The sequence below is a fragment of the Peromyscus maniculatus genome, chromosome 18 (assembly GCF_049852395.1).
Source record: "Peromyscus maniculatus bairdii isolate BWxNUB_F1_BW_parent chromosome 18, HU_Pman_BW_mat_3.1, whole genome shotgun sequence".
NCBI classification, from domain to species: Eukaryota; Metazoa; Chordata; class Mammalia; order Rodentia; family Cricetidae; genus Peromyscus; species Peromyscus maniculatus.
Window position 1 is genome coordinate 44,050,223 of NC_134869.1, and position 17,262 is coordinate 44,067,484.

The following is a 17,262-nucleotide window of genomic DNA, read 5'->3' on the forward strand; positions in this document are numbered from 1 at the left end:
AGCCCTGATCACAGGAGTGATAGTTTCACAAACCTTGGTCCAATTATAAACCAGGTCTGGTGGTGCACAGCGGTAGTCAGAGCACTCGGGAGGTGGGAGGGGGAGGATGAGGATGATTTTGAGTTCAGTGCTAGCCTGAGCTGCCTAGGGAGATCCCGACTCCCCCCTCCCCGCCCCCCATGACAATATCCCAAAGCAACAGTCACCAATAACCAGAGCAAAGTTGCCAGGGGACCCCCTGTCAGCCCCTTTGGTCCTTCACATTGCTAGAGAAACTCTCTTGGAACAGTTATGGAGGAGTGTGATGTTGGTCGAGTGCTGCTGTTTAAGGCTTATGATTTAAACGTGAAGACCACGAATATCAACACCAGAAACCTTTGCCCCTGCCAGTGAGGCACCCGCGGTGTTTGTGTTAGAAGTTGCTATCAGCCCTCATTGTCTTTAGAAAGACTTGAAAGGCTGAAATGACGAGGGAAAAACAAATCGCCATTTGTCTGGGAATGTTCACGTTTGACTTCGGCACACTCACAGGAAGCCACTGCGAGCTTGTGGCGTGCGCTCTGTGGGTGCCGATTCCAACCTGCTCCCAAGCGCACAGAATGGAAGCCCCTGTCTTTTGTGCACAGAAACAACACCAGGATGATGAAGTGTGGTTGAGAGGGATGGGAAAGAAGGGGGCACTCCCTAGGCTTTACCTGTCCTGTGATCAGCAGCTGTTGGACACACCCCTGGATTGGGGCCTGCATTTCATTGAGAAGGATTCTTGGGTTTTTATGGGTTTGAGCCCCATGGGTTTTGTGTGCTGAATCCTAGCCATAATAAAATTTCATTTTACGGGGAAAGTACAGTGAAAGCTCACGGAATGGAGCATGTGCTTTATTTTAAGAGCGTGGTAAAGAGCAAGGACTCCATTCTGATTAAATACGAATGGAAATATCTCCAGGCAGCTAGCCTCGTCTCCAGGGAAGCACCTGAGAACTTAACCTTGATGTTAAGTGTGGGAGGTAACAGGAAAATGTGAAATGGGCCTCTAGCTTTGAGATTCATGGAAGCTATTTTATTTTGGGTGCTAGAACATGCTTCCATGGAAAGAAAACCTCATAACACTAAGTATGTATTGGCATAAATCATGTAAATCTGAAAATCGGATCATAGAAGACTGAGATCGGAGGGTGTACGAGATGGCTATTTGTATAACTAAGGAGCACACATAGGACACATTGAAGATGCAGGTATGGATTTCAGTGAATACCACCCACAATTGGCATCTGCACGGCCCTGGACTGTTTTCTAAGCATTTCATATACCTCATTTTTCTCAGTGTTTTTTATTCATTTATTCTTGGATACAGATTTCAGGGGACTGTCCCAGTGTTGTGTAATTATCAAACCATGGACTGGCCACCACCATTGTGCACTGTGTACCTGTATTAGCACAGTGCCTGACACACAGTGACACATGCATTCTTTAAAGCGACTCACCACCACCACCACCACCACCACCACCACCACCACCACCACCACCACCACCACCACCACCACCACAGCAACAACACACTGACTATTCCATCTGGTTCTTGAGAATCAAAAACCTGCCATGTCTCATGACATAATGGCCATTAGTCTCGTTCAGAGAGAATACAAGAGCAAGTGAGTGAGTGATAATTATTTGTTCAACATACAAATCATAGAATTTGAAGGAATTTTATGGGTATTATGGATTCTCCTTCAACTTAGGCAGGTTCTTGACTGGCAAGGTGGTTTTGTTTTCTTTCTTCCAAGATCTAATGTAGCCCAGGCTGGCTTCAGAGTTACTATGTATCCCCGATCCTTCTGTTTTTACCTTCCAAGTGTTGGGATCACAGGTGTGCACCATTGTACCTGACTCACTGGTAATCTTCAGACATTTCCAATAATAGAGATTTCATTGCCTTACCTATGACATTGGCTTCTATATGGGAACAGAAGAGATAGAATACATTTATATCAAAAGGGGATTTATTAAATTAGCTTACACGATATAATCTGGGTAGCCCAATGATACAGAGAGGCTGAAAAACCCGGTGGTTACTCAATCGACAAGGATGGATGTCTCTGTAATCCTAATCGAGTGTTTGAAGTGTGGAGGAGTTTAGGAGCGCCACAGCTCACAGTGCAAGCCAGGAGCTAAGTCCTCACACCAGGGAAGAAACAGAACAGCAGCAGTCATGAGTGTGTGAACTTACCAGCTGCAGACTGAAAGCAAAAGGCTTCCCTCCGGGGTCTCCTCCATCAGGGCTGCGGCCAGAAGGAGCTGCTCACATGCAGGGTGGATCTCCCCATTTCAAACCATCTGATCGTGAAAATCCCTGGCAAGAGCGCTCAGCACCTTGCCTTTTAGTTAATTCTGGATGTGGTCCAGTTGACAGCCAAGACTAGCCACCACAGCCATGCATAGGCAATGAATCCAAAGTTGACCATTATACACACTCCTTTTATTGGTAGAATTATGGCAGATTGCTTGGCCACAATTATGAATCATATATTCTCCTGTTTCAGGACATTTCTGCTCATAAATTATGCCTATGAGGATTTTTGTTTGTTTGTTTGCTGCTTGCTAAGGCAATGGTTTCAGTATGTCAGGCTAGCCACAGACACAGACAGATTAGAATATATTGTTTTTTTTAAAAAAATGTGTGCATGACAGATTTCCAGTCCTTATTTATTTTTAAATATTGATTTTTATTTTATGGGTATGGGTGTCTGTGCACTATGTGTGTGCCTGGTGCCCACAGAGACCAGAAGAGGATGTTGGATTCCCTGGAACTCAAGTTACAGATGGTTGTGAATTGCTGCGTGGGTGCTGGGAACTGAACCCAGGTCCTCTGGAAGAGTCCCCAGTGCTCTTAACCACTGGACCATCTCTCCAGTCCCAAAGATTTATTTTTATTTGTGTGTGTGTGTGTGTGTGTGTGTGTGTGTGTGTGTGTGTGTGTAGGTAGGTATGTATGTCAAGTATGTGTGGATACTTGAGGTGGCCAGGAAAGGGTGCTAGATCCCCTGCAGCTATTAAAATGAGATCGTGAGCCACCTGATGTGGCTCCTCTGGAAGGGCAGCAGGGGATCTTAACCACCAAGGCACCTCTCCAGCCTCAGAACGTGTGGTTTTAAATCAAGGTTTTCTCTTTCACTGCTCGTCCTGTGAGTCTCTTACGTCACTAACTGTATTGCTTTCACCTGTCCATTGAACCTTATGAGTGAGATTTTTACCACAGGCTTTTTAATTTCCACTATTGAGCTTTTGCATGAGAATGATAGAGATTTTCAGAAAATTTATTTGATTTAATAATTAGAAAGCTTATTAATTATTCAATTAATAAGTCATTAATAATTTAACTAATTATTAAAGTAATTGCGTGTGTGCGCGCACACACAGATGTGTGAATATATCTGAGCACATGTATGGGCTGCTGCCTGTGGAGCGCAGAAGAGTGTATCAGATCCTTTGGAGCTGGAATTACAGGCATTTGTAAGCTAGTCTGGGTTCTGGGAGCCAATCTCAGGTCCTCCTGATGGAGCGGCAAGTTCCCTTAACCACTGAGCCATCTCTCCAGCCCTGACAGAGATATCTTAAACATTAAAACTATTGTGGAAATGATGTTTCTGTTGGAAACTTCGGTGAGGGCGGTGGAGTAAGACTGGAGTTTTTAGAGCCTGACATTCCGCCCATGGAGTCAATCTCTACAGCTCTCCTTCACTCTGAGCATGTACGTGAGAACTCTGATATAAAAAGCATGAGAAAGGAACTTAGGAGGACAGCTACCTGATGGAAGTGAAAGGCTACATCTTCCAGAACAATGATGGCTCACACCTTCTGCAGCCGCACAAGTGGAACCCTCAGCTTTGGATACAGACTTCTTAAAATAATGGCTTTTGAAGAAGGTGCTTCCCTAGAGAGCGGGCTCAGGTTTCTCTGTGGTCAATGCTATCACCACAGCCCTCATGGAGGATGGTAAATCTTAAACGTTTTTGAGAAATAGAAATCCAATACTTAATATTTTATTAATAAGCACTTTTAAAAGATCATTGCAGCCTCAGGGTTTATTACAAAATGAAACCATTACTGAATAATAAAACATCACATTATAATGTAGCTTTCAGGCTACATTCTGTGATATAATATGGAGACACCTTTTGGACTCTGTTTTGACATGTAATACGACTTCCCACATCTTGCCTCTCATGGGTTAAGAGGAGTGCAGGGTGTGTGCACACAGGACTGGCGTGGGTGCAGTTAAGCAGCTCACCTGCTCATTCAGCTGGCTCTTTACCAAGTTGCCAACAGAGGAAGGAATACTGATCATGTCTCCCACAGCCTGGCAAGTCGTTACGCAGTATTTATCTTATTGGGGGGGGGCAAATGTAAACCCCGGCATGTTTTTCTTGGAAGTAAGTTATTTACCCCAATTGCTGCCACAGAAGGTCAGGAACAGAAATGGAGTGTTTATCCTCGTTCGGTTTTAAACCAGGCGTTAAAGTTAGATAGCTCATTGTGTGTGTGTCCTACATGAAGCTAGATGGGGATCCTGGCAGAAGCTGCAAGCACAAAGTGGCAGTTTATCAAACCCATCTTGACTTAAAAAAAATCTGCCGGGTATCATTTGTGATGCTGTCCATAACCTCAGGGTGGGACCATGCCCTGGAGTGTGGTTGACTAACTAGGGACCACACCCTTAAAGAAAGCTGACATTCCCTCCTTCAGAGCCATCCACTGTCCACAGTTTCTTGGGGAGGGGTCGGGGCTCATGAGCCCTTCCTCTCTCCATGTTAAAATGTTGCCCGGCTTGACTTTCTGCAGGTCTTATGCGAGCAACCACAGCTGCTGGAGAGGTTCATGGGTGCTGCAGTTCTGTCGTGGGCAGAGGACACTATTTTCCCCCATAACATCTGACTTTTTACAATCTTCCCACCCCAATAAAAACACATTCAGATGAGTGAAAAAAATGGCACTGAGTGAGCAGGATTAATCCGGTCCTCTCGCAGGACAACAAGAGCCATGTTTACTGGGTCATGGAGAGGCCACCTCTTGTCTTTACTCCATGCTCGAAGCTACCCTCTGCTTCAGGCGGAGCTCTTCTTTAAGCTGAGCACTCTTAGCTCTTACCCTGCTCACAGAGTGAGGGGATCCCCGTATTGTCCCTTTCTGGGTGCAGTGAAGGGTTCTCCAGAGTCTCTGGCTGGGTTTTAGGAGTGAGGAACTGTTGAACCGGCTGTTTATGCCCATGGGCCTCTGCGCTTGCACATGAATGGTGCAAGTGGGATTTGTAGGAAAGGGACCAAGGGACAGAAGAGGCAGCAACTTCATGCTCTTGATTCTACCTGGAGTGCAGACGGGAGTCTACCTGCTCATTCTCCCCGTGCCCTGTACCTGTCTTCTCCACCTGCTGCTGTGGCCTTCTGGGAGCTCTGTGTTCCTGGTCCTGTTCCATGTTATCTTAAAGTCACTAGAGAGTTATCTCGTGTCTCTTCTTTCATCCCTTCAGAGTTGTCTACCCTGCGTCTACTTTTCGAACCTATGGCATATATGTGCTTAGCATTTCCTCTAGTTGTTATAAAACTTACATATTTACATGATGTATTACCACAAAACTGCACCTTCTAACGGTTCAGAAGGGATATACCTATCACTGTGGGCACAGAGTTGGAATTGCTCTTTAGCTTTTATCCATAGTGATTTCTGCCAACTGTGTTGTTTGGTCTTGTAGAGCTGCAAGTTCTATATGATCAGCTGGGAAGGACACATTGCCTCGTCTGCTGCGGAGATGACTCCACGCCTATTTCCCCTTCCTCTCTGTCTTCACTACATTTGCCCACATCGATCCAATCGGGGGGGGGGGGTGAATCAACTGGTGGGACATTCCTGTGGGCAGCACAAACCAGACTCGAAGTGGCGGGGACAGAGGACGTGAAGAAGTTAGGAGGGGGTGGTAAGAATTAGGGGAGAAGTCGGGGATGAATATGATCAAAATACACTGGACCGGATCTGCAGTGCTTCATGAATTCATAAACATATAATATTAAAAAAAGATTGGTGGGCGAGGTGAAGATGAGTGCCATACTGGGCAGCTGTCTGTGACGTCATACACGAGGACGAGGTGGTATTGTTCGTTCTGGACCGCTCTTCACCTGTAAATGGAGTGCAGAGTTTAGATTTGTCAACAGACCTATATAGAGTGTCCTTGCTGGTCAGGCCCCAGTCCCCTTTCTTTTATAGAAGAGAAATCAGAAATCGACCCTGCCCATCATGGTGTCTTCTTATTTGTGGATACTTAGCACAGTAGAGGCTGGATGCTGAGGAGAAAGAGCAGGGATATTGGGAGAGCATTGGCCTTGGAGGAAGAAGGGTTTGTGATTTGGTATCGGCTCTGCCGTCTGTGTGATTTTGAGGGTGTCAGATTCCCTTGAAGCATCAGTATCTTTGTCTGTAGATTATAGAAAGCTAAGGTCTTTCCTGCCTCTAAAGGTTGCCTTTGGCCTCCTATTTCCTCAGGTTGTCCTTTGTGCTTCAACCCATGTGAAATGCATAATTATGTAACAACGCTGGAGTAAATTCTGATGATGAACCTAGATGACAATTAAGTGACCTATTCAAGGTCATAGGACTAAGAGGTGGAAGTTTGAGACCCCGAGTCCAAAGCACGCCCAGGAGACGGAAGATGAGTGCCTGTGAATGTCTCTCTGTGCATACACGCGTTCACACACAGATTGAGCATTTTCTGAATCTACAATGCTAATGGTGGAGACTAATAATAAAGAGCCGAGGAATGTTGGTTTGAATCATAAAAGCAGATATTAGATATAGATTTTAGATAACTTTATTGACTGCTGATGTCAATTAAAGTTTTTGTGCAAATTGAAAAAAAAAGGGAGCATTTTCTCATTGAGGAACCAGGGGAGCATGCTGCCCGGCTCTTAATGCATAGATCTCAAAGTGCTTACCAATCACTCTGGCTCCATGAAATGCCTTTGTTCAACGTTGCTTACAATCATACTTCCCTGATTGCCTGCTTGAGTTAAAATATTTTTCCTCCACTCTTGTAAAAAAAAAAAAGAAGCTAAAAATAATAAGCAATATTATAATAGGCAATTCATAATCAGAGAATTGATTTAAGATCTATCATGACAGGCCAGCAAAAGGGAAATTTTAATGAAGGCTTTCAAGCAACACTCTGCCTCTCGGATCCTCGGGAGCCCGACAGGTTGTCATTTTTAAAAGGCCTTGTATGTTGAGCTGTCACTGTGCAATGCTGTCTTGTCTTCCCTGGGAGGTGACGGCTCAGAGCTGGTACCTGCGGTTCCCCATCTCCCGAGGAAAACCTTGAGAGCAGAACTTCTCGAAGTGGATGGTTCTTTCAAAACAGGAATACTCAAAATTCCTCTATACTAGGGGATAATTTACATAGACTAAAATTCATAGATCTTAACTCCAGAGACTCTGACAAACATATTCACCTATGCTATCATTATTCACATTCAGATGCTGAACAATTTTATTGCCCTTAAATGTTTAGTCAAATCCCCCAACATATGACAACCACTTTAGTTAGGATTTTCTTCTTGCCTCTTTTCCAGCGTCCCTTAAATGAAATAATACGGTATTTACATTTTGATGTGCTTTCCCGTGGTCAGCATTCTGTTTTGAGATTTATCCATGCCGTTGCATGTCTTTTCCTTTTAGTTACTCGGTAATACACATTTTCTGTTATGTAAATGTGCCACAGTTTGTCCATTCACCAATCTGTTGGCGGACATTTGGATGGCTTCCAGGTTTTGACTGTTATGAATAGAACCTCTATGAATATTCATGTACAAATGTTTTTGCAGACATATGTGTCCAGCTCGCTTGGCTTGGGTGCAAACCAAGAAGTGGAATGGCCATACCACAGTGTATGCATGCCCTAAGCATCCTGATCACAAAAATCGCAACACAAGATCGTCCAAGAAATTTGGACAATCACTAATGTTTCACTGATTACATACAAAATCTTGAGCCAGGGTGGTCTTGATATCCAGGATCCGATTTAGTTTTGGGGAGTTTGGCTATGAATCACTCATTTCCTGGAGGACATTCATTTAGCTAGATAGTTGGTTCCTTGCAGACTGTCTCGTTGTTAATGAATTTATCAAAACTCTGCGGAGAGTGCTAGATATCTATGTCCAAGGGGCTGGTGGCAAAAGAGATATGGTTTTATAGGACAGAGCGGCCAAATGACAAGACAGACATGTGAGCAGCCCCAGCCTCAATGAGAACAGATGCACTTGTATGCCTGAGAATCAGCAGATGGAGTTTATAGCCACCTGGGAGTGTAATGCAAGGTCTCCTAGAGGAGATGATGCAATCAGAAGCTTGGGGACATGGAGGGGTTCAACAGGTAGGGCTTTGGGTGAAACCATCCATCTTTCTTCTCCTGTCTAAGACATGTATGTGAGTACCGAGGCTCAGGCAGAAGGGGTGCCGCTTAAAGTGGGGAACGTGAGAGTATTAGTATGAGCAGAGGTGAGTGATTAGGTTAGGCATGAGAAGACACAGCAAACTGATTTTCACAGTAACATCTCGACTTTGGGTGAGAGTTTCGGGGCCTCTGTAGCCTGGGGAGGCCCTTTAGCAAATGCCACTGTTCTTCACTGAGAGGCGGCCTGGGTTCTGAGGGTCACGAGATCCCCTGTATTGTGTTGCGAGAGAGGTTAGTAGCAGAATTTCCAGCCCCTGGTTTTATAGTTGAAGAAATTGAGGGATTTGCTCAGTGTGATCTACAGAGGTGGGGCTGGTGTGTATGTCCCTGGACCGGCAGTGGCCTGGCCACTTGGAGTCTGGTGACTCTGGAGGATGGGAGGAGGTAGGGGCTGGATTTTATTAACACTTGGAAGGTGGAAGAATACATCTGGATAGAGGTTCAGTGAGCAGCAGCAACAGACTGCTACCATCTTTCATTTTCACGGATTGCACTGAATGCAGGCGAGGCTTAGCTTTTGGGGACTGAACCCCTCTTTTTTTTTGGTCTGGTTTGGGTCTTTTATTTTTCAAATAACAAACTGATTCCTGGAGCCCCACACTAATGCGGTTACAGATGCTGTGGTGGGGCTTCTGGAACCCCGGTTTCCCTGGTCGTGGGTGTGGCTTGGGAATCTTCCCCGAGCTCACATTCTGTGGAAAGACTCTTCATAGTTTAGAGTTGTAATCCAGACAGTCCGAGTGAGATAGAGACACAGAGGAGTCTGTATATTTGTAAGCCTGAGCCTTCAAAATGCATCTGACGCAGGCCCGGTTTGCTTTCTTTAAATCCTCTCTCGTTTCTCCCTTGATTTTCTATCAGTCCAATGGGATATATGCTTGAACAGGGTTTTAACAAAACAAAAAACAACACAACCCCCCCCCCCCAAACAGCAACAACAATATAGTAGATCAAAATATGAGGGAGCAGTTTTCCTTCCAGCCAGGTCCAGGTGGATCGTCAGAGAAGCAGGGTCCTTCTCTCCTTCGGATTTGACCACACGGGACCATTTACTATGACTTGGATCTTAAACGGCCCTCAAGTTCCACATGTTGAAGGACTGGTTCTCAATGCAACAGTGTTTAGAGGGATGTGGGATTTTGGGAGGTTGCTGCATTGTGAAGACTCTGGCCTCATGAATAGACTAATGCGCTCTTGGGTTGGTGCTTGTATGATCTTGGGGGAGAGACTATTATACAAGCAAGACTTTGTTTTCCTGGTCCCCATAATATGAACAGCTCTTCTCAGCCATGTGTTCCCAACACGATTTCCGGCTTTACTACTGGTCCAAGATGATGGAGCCAAGTGACCAAAAGCCTTGAAATTATGAGCCAGGATAAAAATGTCTTTGTCTTTAGTTCCTCATCTCCGGTGTTTTGGGTTGCAGTGGCGGATAACAGACCGACATCTTGTGGTCCAAGATGGCAGCTTTGTTGTGTTCAAGGTTTGCAGGAGCACCAGACAGAGAAGAACGAAGGATGAAACCACGTGCTCTCTCTGAAGGACTGGGAATGACCATCCATGACATGCCCACCATGCCACGTGCCATTCGCCAATGCACAACGTTTCACTGGAATGGGTCTGGCTAATGTCTTTACTCCAGGTATCAAAGCATGCAGCTAGAAATTCAGGGACTTTGCAGCCATCTCTGCTACCTGCCTGATTTTGTTTTCTTTCTCAGTGACTCGGTCAGATGGACATTGTCGGGTCCTTACTCAGTAGGTGCCTTAGTAAATGTTTGCCACCATGCACACTATAAAACAGCTGTTACTTTCTTTGGATTTTTTTTCAGGCCTCTTTTTGGTTCCTAGGGTCCCAGCTTCAACTACTGCTGGCCCTTTATTCATACCGCAGGATGATTTCAACCATATGACAAGACCATTTCTCTCCCAGAGAGAAGATTCTACTTAAATATTTGAATTGCTCTGATCTGCATTGCTATTCAAAGTGAATTTAGCCAATGGTGTATGAAGGGCAACGGATATGCCCAGTTCTTAATAATTAGATGGGCCTCTCATTTCGATCTTGTTAGTCAATTCAGTGTGGTACAATTAAATCAGGAGAGGGGACATCCAGTTCAGTGGCCTCTCTTCCTTTCCCTTCTGTACTGGGAGACTGACAGTTTCTTTTTCTTTTTTTCCTGTGTGACAAACCTGGCGTACAGTGGATTAGCAGACTTATATGAGTTTCATTTCTAAGGAGCCAAGGGTTATGTGTTGTCGAATATTATTTTAAGGCATGTTACTTTTGTTTATGCTCTGGAACATTTGTTTAATGATGCAAAGATGTGTTTGATTAAATAAAATTCACCTGCGGTCAGGAGGCTGAGTCAGCAACTGGCTGACAGGAAGTGGTAGGGAGGAGCCAGGCAGGAAAGGGTTGATAAGGAGGGGTGAGGAGAAGCATGGGGGCTTCTGGGAGGATTTGAGCAAGGAAAGGAGGTGAGCTACTTGCTATTCAGCCTCTGAAGAGTAGAATTCCACCTTAGCCTTTCAATCTTGAGTTCTTTAGAGGGAGAGAGGTTTAGTTAAGTTCCCTTCGTAGCTTTGTAAGAGTTGGAGCCTGAGGGAACAGAATCCCCCTCCAGCTATGGTCCTTTTGGCCTAATCGCTGCTGGTAGCACAGAGTTGCAGTTGCTGGTTCAGTCGGCCCAGGCTTAAAAGGCAGCAACAATTAAATAAAAAGGCAACAGTTATGTGGTTGTAGGAACAGTGAAATGGAAGGTGGTTGATGTGGTTTGTCAAATTATTGGATTAATTGATGATTAACTCATGCAGATCTGGCCCTAGAGGCAGCACACAGCAGTTGAGCACTATGTGAACGACATGTCTTCATTTTGCTGTTGTAAAAAAATCAACTTTCCCCATACCCGACAAAGCACTACAGACAGCAAATTAAATACCAATTTCCATCAATTCAAACATGTTGCTTTCCACTTACCCACCTTCCTGTAGCCATTTAGATATGATCTGACTGACAGGTCTTAGAGCCTCCAAGTATTTAAAGGAACGTTCTACACAGTTAACACAATTTTCTCACCACCAGTTTCTTTCTAAAGAAGATACAAGTTCAGGGTGTTTTAAACAGAGGAGAACAGAGCTCTGCAAATAGGAACTATTTATTGAATCCAGGTTTATTTGTTTTTTTCCTCTACCTTTATAAATAGTTTGCAAAGAACTGTGCAGGGAAACTATTTCCAAAAGCCTCAGCCACTGCCTTACACAAGGAGAGGTGGGAGGTATCGGGGCTCATACTCTATGAGAGATGCTGCTGCCTGAGATCCAGGAGATGCTGATGCTGCCTGAGACCCAGGAGATGCTGCCCACCTGTCAGCATTTGGTACTCAGCCCTTCTACATACATGCCTGTTATTCCCTCTCAGGCAAAGTACTTAATTTGTTTGGTCTCAAATTACTATCTGTGAATTAATATTATATATTAATATATATTTACATATCTATCTATCTATCTATCTATCTATCTATCTATCTATCTATCATCTATCTATCTAATCAGTAGTAATACCTAACTCCGGGGATTAAGGCTTTGGGCATTAAAAATAAACATGAATTACATTCCTCTAGTCCCACAAGGCCTTGCTATATTGTTTTAGTACTCTTCTCTGAGGCTCATTTTTTTTCATCTTTTACTTGACATAAACATAAATGAGAGGCATACAACTCCTCTGCCTCTTGCCGCCCTCAGATGACCTGAAAGCTCTTCGGTCCTCTCCAGGAAGCCTGCTGCGGTTGCTGGTTGCGGCATTGACCTTTGGGGATGGACGCATCCTGTGAGAGGCAGTCTCATTGGAATCATCTCCACCACGGGCTATAGAGCTCAGGGCTTAGATCTTGGCTCAGCCACTCGTAAACTGTGTGTGACCTTGAGTAGATTACTTACCCTTCTGAGGCATAGTTTAGTTACCGAAGAAGGATCATGGGGCAATTAAAGAGGGAAAGAATGGAAAATGTGTACTGCAAAGGTCCAGTATAAGCTCTTAGTAGAAGGTAGTTTTTATTTTATTTTATTATTATTGTAGCTAAGTCTTGGAGGGAGAGCGTCTAAAAACGTAGAGTGTAAAGGGGGTTGCCTTAATCTGCCTCTTTGTTGCTGTGTTGACATGGTGACCAAAAGCAACGTGGGAAGGAAAGGGCTTACATTCACCTTACCGCATGCAGTCTGTCCTGAAGGGAAGTCAGGGCAGGGACCTGGAGTCAGGAGCTGAAGCAGAACCAATGAGGAAGGATGTTATTGGTTCACTCTCCATGGTTTGCTCAGCCTGTCTTCAGCACCACCTGCCTAGGATTGGCATCACCCACAGTGGGCCGGGCCCTTCCCCATCCATCATGAATCAAAAAAATACCCCACGGACTTGCCCATGGGCCACTCTGGAGGAGGCCGTTCTGCAGTTGTGTGCCCTCTTCCAGCTTGTGTCCAGTTAGCAAGGAGTAACCAGCACTGGGTTAGATCATTTACCACCCCCACCCCCATTATATGTTTTCCTCTGGGTGTAAAGTTAAAGCGAATTCATTGCTGAAATAATGTCTCAAAAGCTGCTAACATTTCTCATTTTCATGTTTTAACTAGTTCAGTTCAATGATTGAGAGCACACACGAAACCCTCTGACAGATTAGATCAAAAGGCATCTGAGGTGCAGGGACCTGAGCATCCTAGCTGACAGCGTGAAATCTCCCTCGTTTGAGAGATCTCACTGTAGGGCGGGATCTAGACAAAGAGGAGGGTAGAACTATGCCCTTCTAAGTCACCAGTTGGATATAATTATTTTACTTTTAAAACAGTTTTTCTGCAGTTTTATTCATAGACAAGGTATACATTAAACTGTATACAAATTTAAACTAGCAATGACTGCTGTTGGTAATTTATCCTTAGTTTTGTACAGTAAGCCCGTAACTCCAGAGAGGTAGGCACATCATTCCACGCATAGAACTGCTCTGCAGCTGTATTGAGTATGATACTTTGCATAATGAACCACATCAACCAGTATTTATTGCACTTTGTATGCAGAGCAGCGTGATAAACTCAGAAAGAAATTTAAAGTCATGCTTTAAAAACCTGCCTTAAATAAATGAGTGGCTTTTTATTTTAACCCAGTTCAAATAATTACCCAACCATGGAAGTAAATCTCTCCGATAGAACAGAATGTGAAAAGTGATGGGGAAGAGTTGAGTTCCTTCAGCCTGGGGAAAGTGTTGGTCCTCTCCTTGGTCCTTTGCTTCCCTGGCTACCCAGCATGCCCTGGGGCTCTACTACTCCTGCCCCTGAATGAACACAGCCTTTTGGAGGAGATGTCCTGTCCTTTTCACTGCTCGCTGTGAGTCACTGGTCATTTCGGGGCAGATGTTAAGGGCAAAATAAGGATGTTCATAAATGTTAATGCATGATAAGAATTTCTTAAAAAATTTCCAGTCTTCTGTATTAATTTTTGCTTTAAATTGTTTAGTTTCATAAAATACATGAAAATTATAGAAGCAAAACCGATTTTAAAAATTGTGGAAAGTTAGCATATTATAATAGTATATTATAAACAAAAATGTAAACAATTACATCACATACAGAATTACATCACTAACTTGCAAATACCATTAATATCATGGCATAAATTTTGTTGTGAGGACTTTTAGTGACATGTGACCTGGGAACTGAAATCTGGGTTGGTACCTGCTGTTTTCATTTTCTTTAAGATTTGTTTTCATTTTTTTTGTGTACGGATGTTTTTCTTGCCTATCTCCGTACCCCACATGCATGCAGTGCCCACAGAGGCCAGAAGAGGGTGTTGGGTCTCCTGGAACTGGAGTTGCAGATGGTTGTGAACTGCCATGTGAGTCCTGGGAATTTAATGAAGCCTCCCCCGCCCCTCCTGAAGAACAGTCAGTGCTCTTACCCAATGAGCTGTCTCTCTAGCTCCACCCCCCTCCGCTGCTTTAAATAAGTGTTGAGACTATGTACCGGGAAGGCCTTCCATTCCAGCCTTTCCCACATCTGGATTCCCTGTGTGCACGCTGCTTTCCACATCTCACTGTTCCCACTCCAAAGTCTTCATCGTAAAGTTAACTTGCTTCCCGTAAATAGAGTAACAACAAATTAATAACAACGCAACCATTTATTATTAGTCAACTGTATATGTTAGGGTTCTAGTACCCTGCAACTACTCTATGATGTAATTGTTATCTGTCCCCCCCTTTCAGAGATTAAAGGACGGACAAGTGTGTGGGAGTGGTCAGCATATCTACAGTCATCCATGGGAGTGGAGTGGGGAAACCGAATCCCACCTGATAGATCTGCTCTGGTCCAGGAGATCAGCTCACTGTTTTTTTTTTTTTTTTTTTTTTTTTTTTATCAGGATCTGTCTATGGCCATGTTGCAAGGTCCAGGTAAGACCCATCTTCATTCATTTTCCGATTACTCCTTCACTCAACGTTTGTTGACACTGTACTTCTCTGCCTGCGCTGACTGCTCCTCCACGGTGTTTTTCTCTCCCAGCTAGATGGCAAACCATTTATTGCCAAGTTGTTCCTTCAGGGGACAGGTGAAAATATGGGGCGATCTTTGTTATTTTTATGATATATGACTATAAAGTATATTGTAATGAGGTACCACTGGCATGCAGTGCCTGGAGGCCCGGAATGTTAATTAAATCTTGCAGCATGCGTAAGATTGTCCTTTTCTGTGGAAATGTGTCTTACCCTAGATGATAATATTGTCTTCCTCTAGAAACACTGGGGCAAAGGGATCTAGAGTGGTGGTTTTTTCTTTCTGTAAACTTGGCGCTGTGGTGAAGTCTTTGTCCTACTCATAAAAAGTGTTGGTTGGCTGTGATGGCGATCTTTCTCTCTCTTCTTAAAGTTTTTATTTCTGTGTTAAAGGTAGATCTTTTAGAGATAAACAAAGAAAATACACCTAACTAAAAGCACTACTGTCATGAAACAAAGAAATATCTGAGACAGAAGTTAAGCAACTACTCCATTTTTTTGGGGGGGGGGTTTGGAGGGGTTATTATTTCCAACAGCCCTTTCTCTAGCAAGGTATTTTTTATGTGTTAAGTTCTGAAAAATCAGTAATCCATCCTCCAAAACAAGAAGAAAACCTGACCAAAAGAAAGCAAAGAAACTGTCATGTTAACAGAGTTTTCCTAAAAGCTACCAAGGATATTTCTATCAGAAGTATCTCCTCGGAGGGGGAGGCCAATGGTTGTGACATGTTGTCTGTATTGTGGATAGTGAGGTTCTGGTCTGTTATGCAGGTAATTGTCATCCCAGGGCCCTCTGTGTTCCTGATTGATTGGTTGTCACTTCGCCTTACCTGCCTCTATCCCTACCTCTAAATGTTGTCTCAAAAATACTCCTCTCTGTTTTCTGGTCTCCACCAGCTGTATATATCCTCATCTGTATCTGTTGTTGGTTTTCTCGGTGACAGCCACTGGGGGGCGGTATGGGCTCTCACATCAGCTTTATTTTGCATTTCTCTGATGGCTAAGGATGCCGAACACTTATTCAAAAACCTGTTGGCCATTTGCCTTTCCTCCTTTGAGAACTTTCTATTCACATCATTAGCCCATTTATTAGGATTGGATGGTTGGTTGTTTTGGTTTAATCTTTGCAGTTCTTTCAGCTTCTAGATGCTAACCCCCTCTCAGATGTATACTGACAAAGGCTCTCTCCTATTCTTTTCACACTGCCGATAGTCTCCTCTGTTCTTCAGAAGCTTTCCAATCAATTAACACTTATCTATTAATTCTTGGAATTGTTTTCTGTGCTACTGGCGTTCCTTTCGGAACATCTTTGCCTGTGCCTTTATCTTCAAGTGTTTTGCCCGTGTTTTCTTTGGCAGCTTTAGAGTTCAAGTTGTTCAGTAAGATCCGTGGTACCCTTTGAATAGATTTTTGTGCAGGGTGAAGGATGCAGATCCCGTCTCATTCTTCGGCATGTGAGGATGCAGTTTTCCCACCACCATGTGTTGAAGAGGATGTCTCCCCCTCTCCCAGCGCATGCTTTTGGCTCCTTTGTCAAAGATGGGCTGTAGTAATGTGGATTTATTCCTGGGCCCTCTATCCTACCCCACCGTCTGTGTTAATGCTAGCACTATGCTGTTTGTTCCTGGGGCTCTGAAGTATAGTTTGAGACCAGGTATGATGATGCCTCTTGCATTGTTCTTTCTGCTTAGGATTGATTTGTGTATCTGGAGTCTTTTGTATTTCCAGAATGAATTTAGGATTTTTTTTCCAGTGAAAAATGTCACCAGACTTTGGCTAGGCTTGCACTGAATCTGTAGATTGCTTTCACTAGTATGAAGATTCTCATGGTATCCATTATGCTAGTCATGAGCATTTGGAGGCCTTAGATGAAAGAAAATTATGCTTCCTGAAACAAAAAGAAAGTTCCCTTCATGACAACTTGTCTCAGCTAGTGGGGAACTGAGTTCTACTCCAAGAACCCACTAGAGATGGAAGAAGAGAATTGATTCCACAAAGTTGTCCTTTGACCTCTACATTTGTGCTGAGGCAAAACACCCACATATCATGTAAACACACACACACACACACACACACACACACACACACACACACACACACACAAAATTATTTAAAAAAAAACAGAAAAAAAAGAATTCTCTTTTTCATCCACATATGAACCCTGTAGTTGCAGGAATACAAAAACTTTGATTCATAAAACGTTTTCCCCAAATATTTTTCTAAAATTCCTAAGGAAGTTAGTG

The 17,262-nt window shown here is 43.8% G+C and overlaps 2 long non-coding RNA genes across 2 annotated transcripts in view; both read right to left on the reverse strand.

Moving 5' to 3' along the window:
* Positions 1 to 6,015: 6,015 nt before the first annotated feature.
* LOC143269190 (uncharacterized) lies at positions 6,016 to 14,355 on the reverse strand. The gene is made up of 2 exons (XR_013045593.1): positions 14,209 to 14,355; positions 6,016 to 6,164 (listed from the first exon to the last, which is right to left on the reverse strand). It is a non-coding gene; the product is annotated as an uncharacterized LOC143269190 (long non-coding RNA).
* A 373-nt stretch (positions 14,356 to 14,728) lies between these two features.
* LOC143269189 (uncharacterized) overlaps positions 14,729 to 17,262 on the reverse strand; it is a 38,795-nt gene continuing 36,261 nt past the window's right edge. The window contains exon 5 of the long non-coding RNA XR_013045590.1: positions 14,729 to 15,063. This is a non-coding gene — a long non-coding RNA (uncharacterized LOC143269189). The remainder of the gene's footprint in view (positions 15,064 to 17,262) is intronic.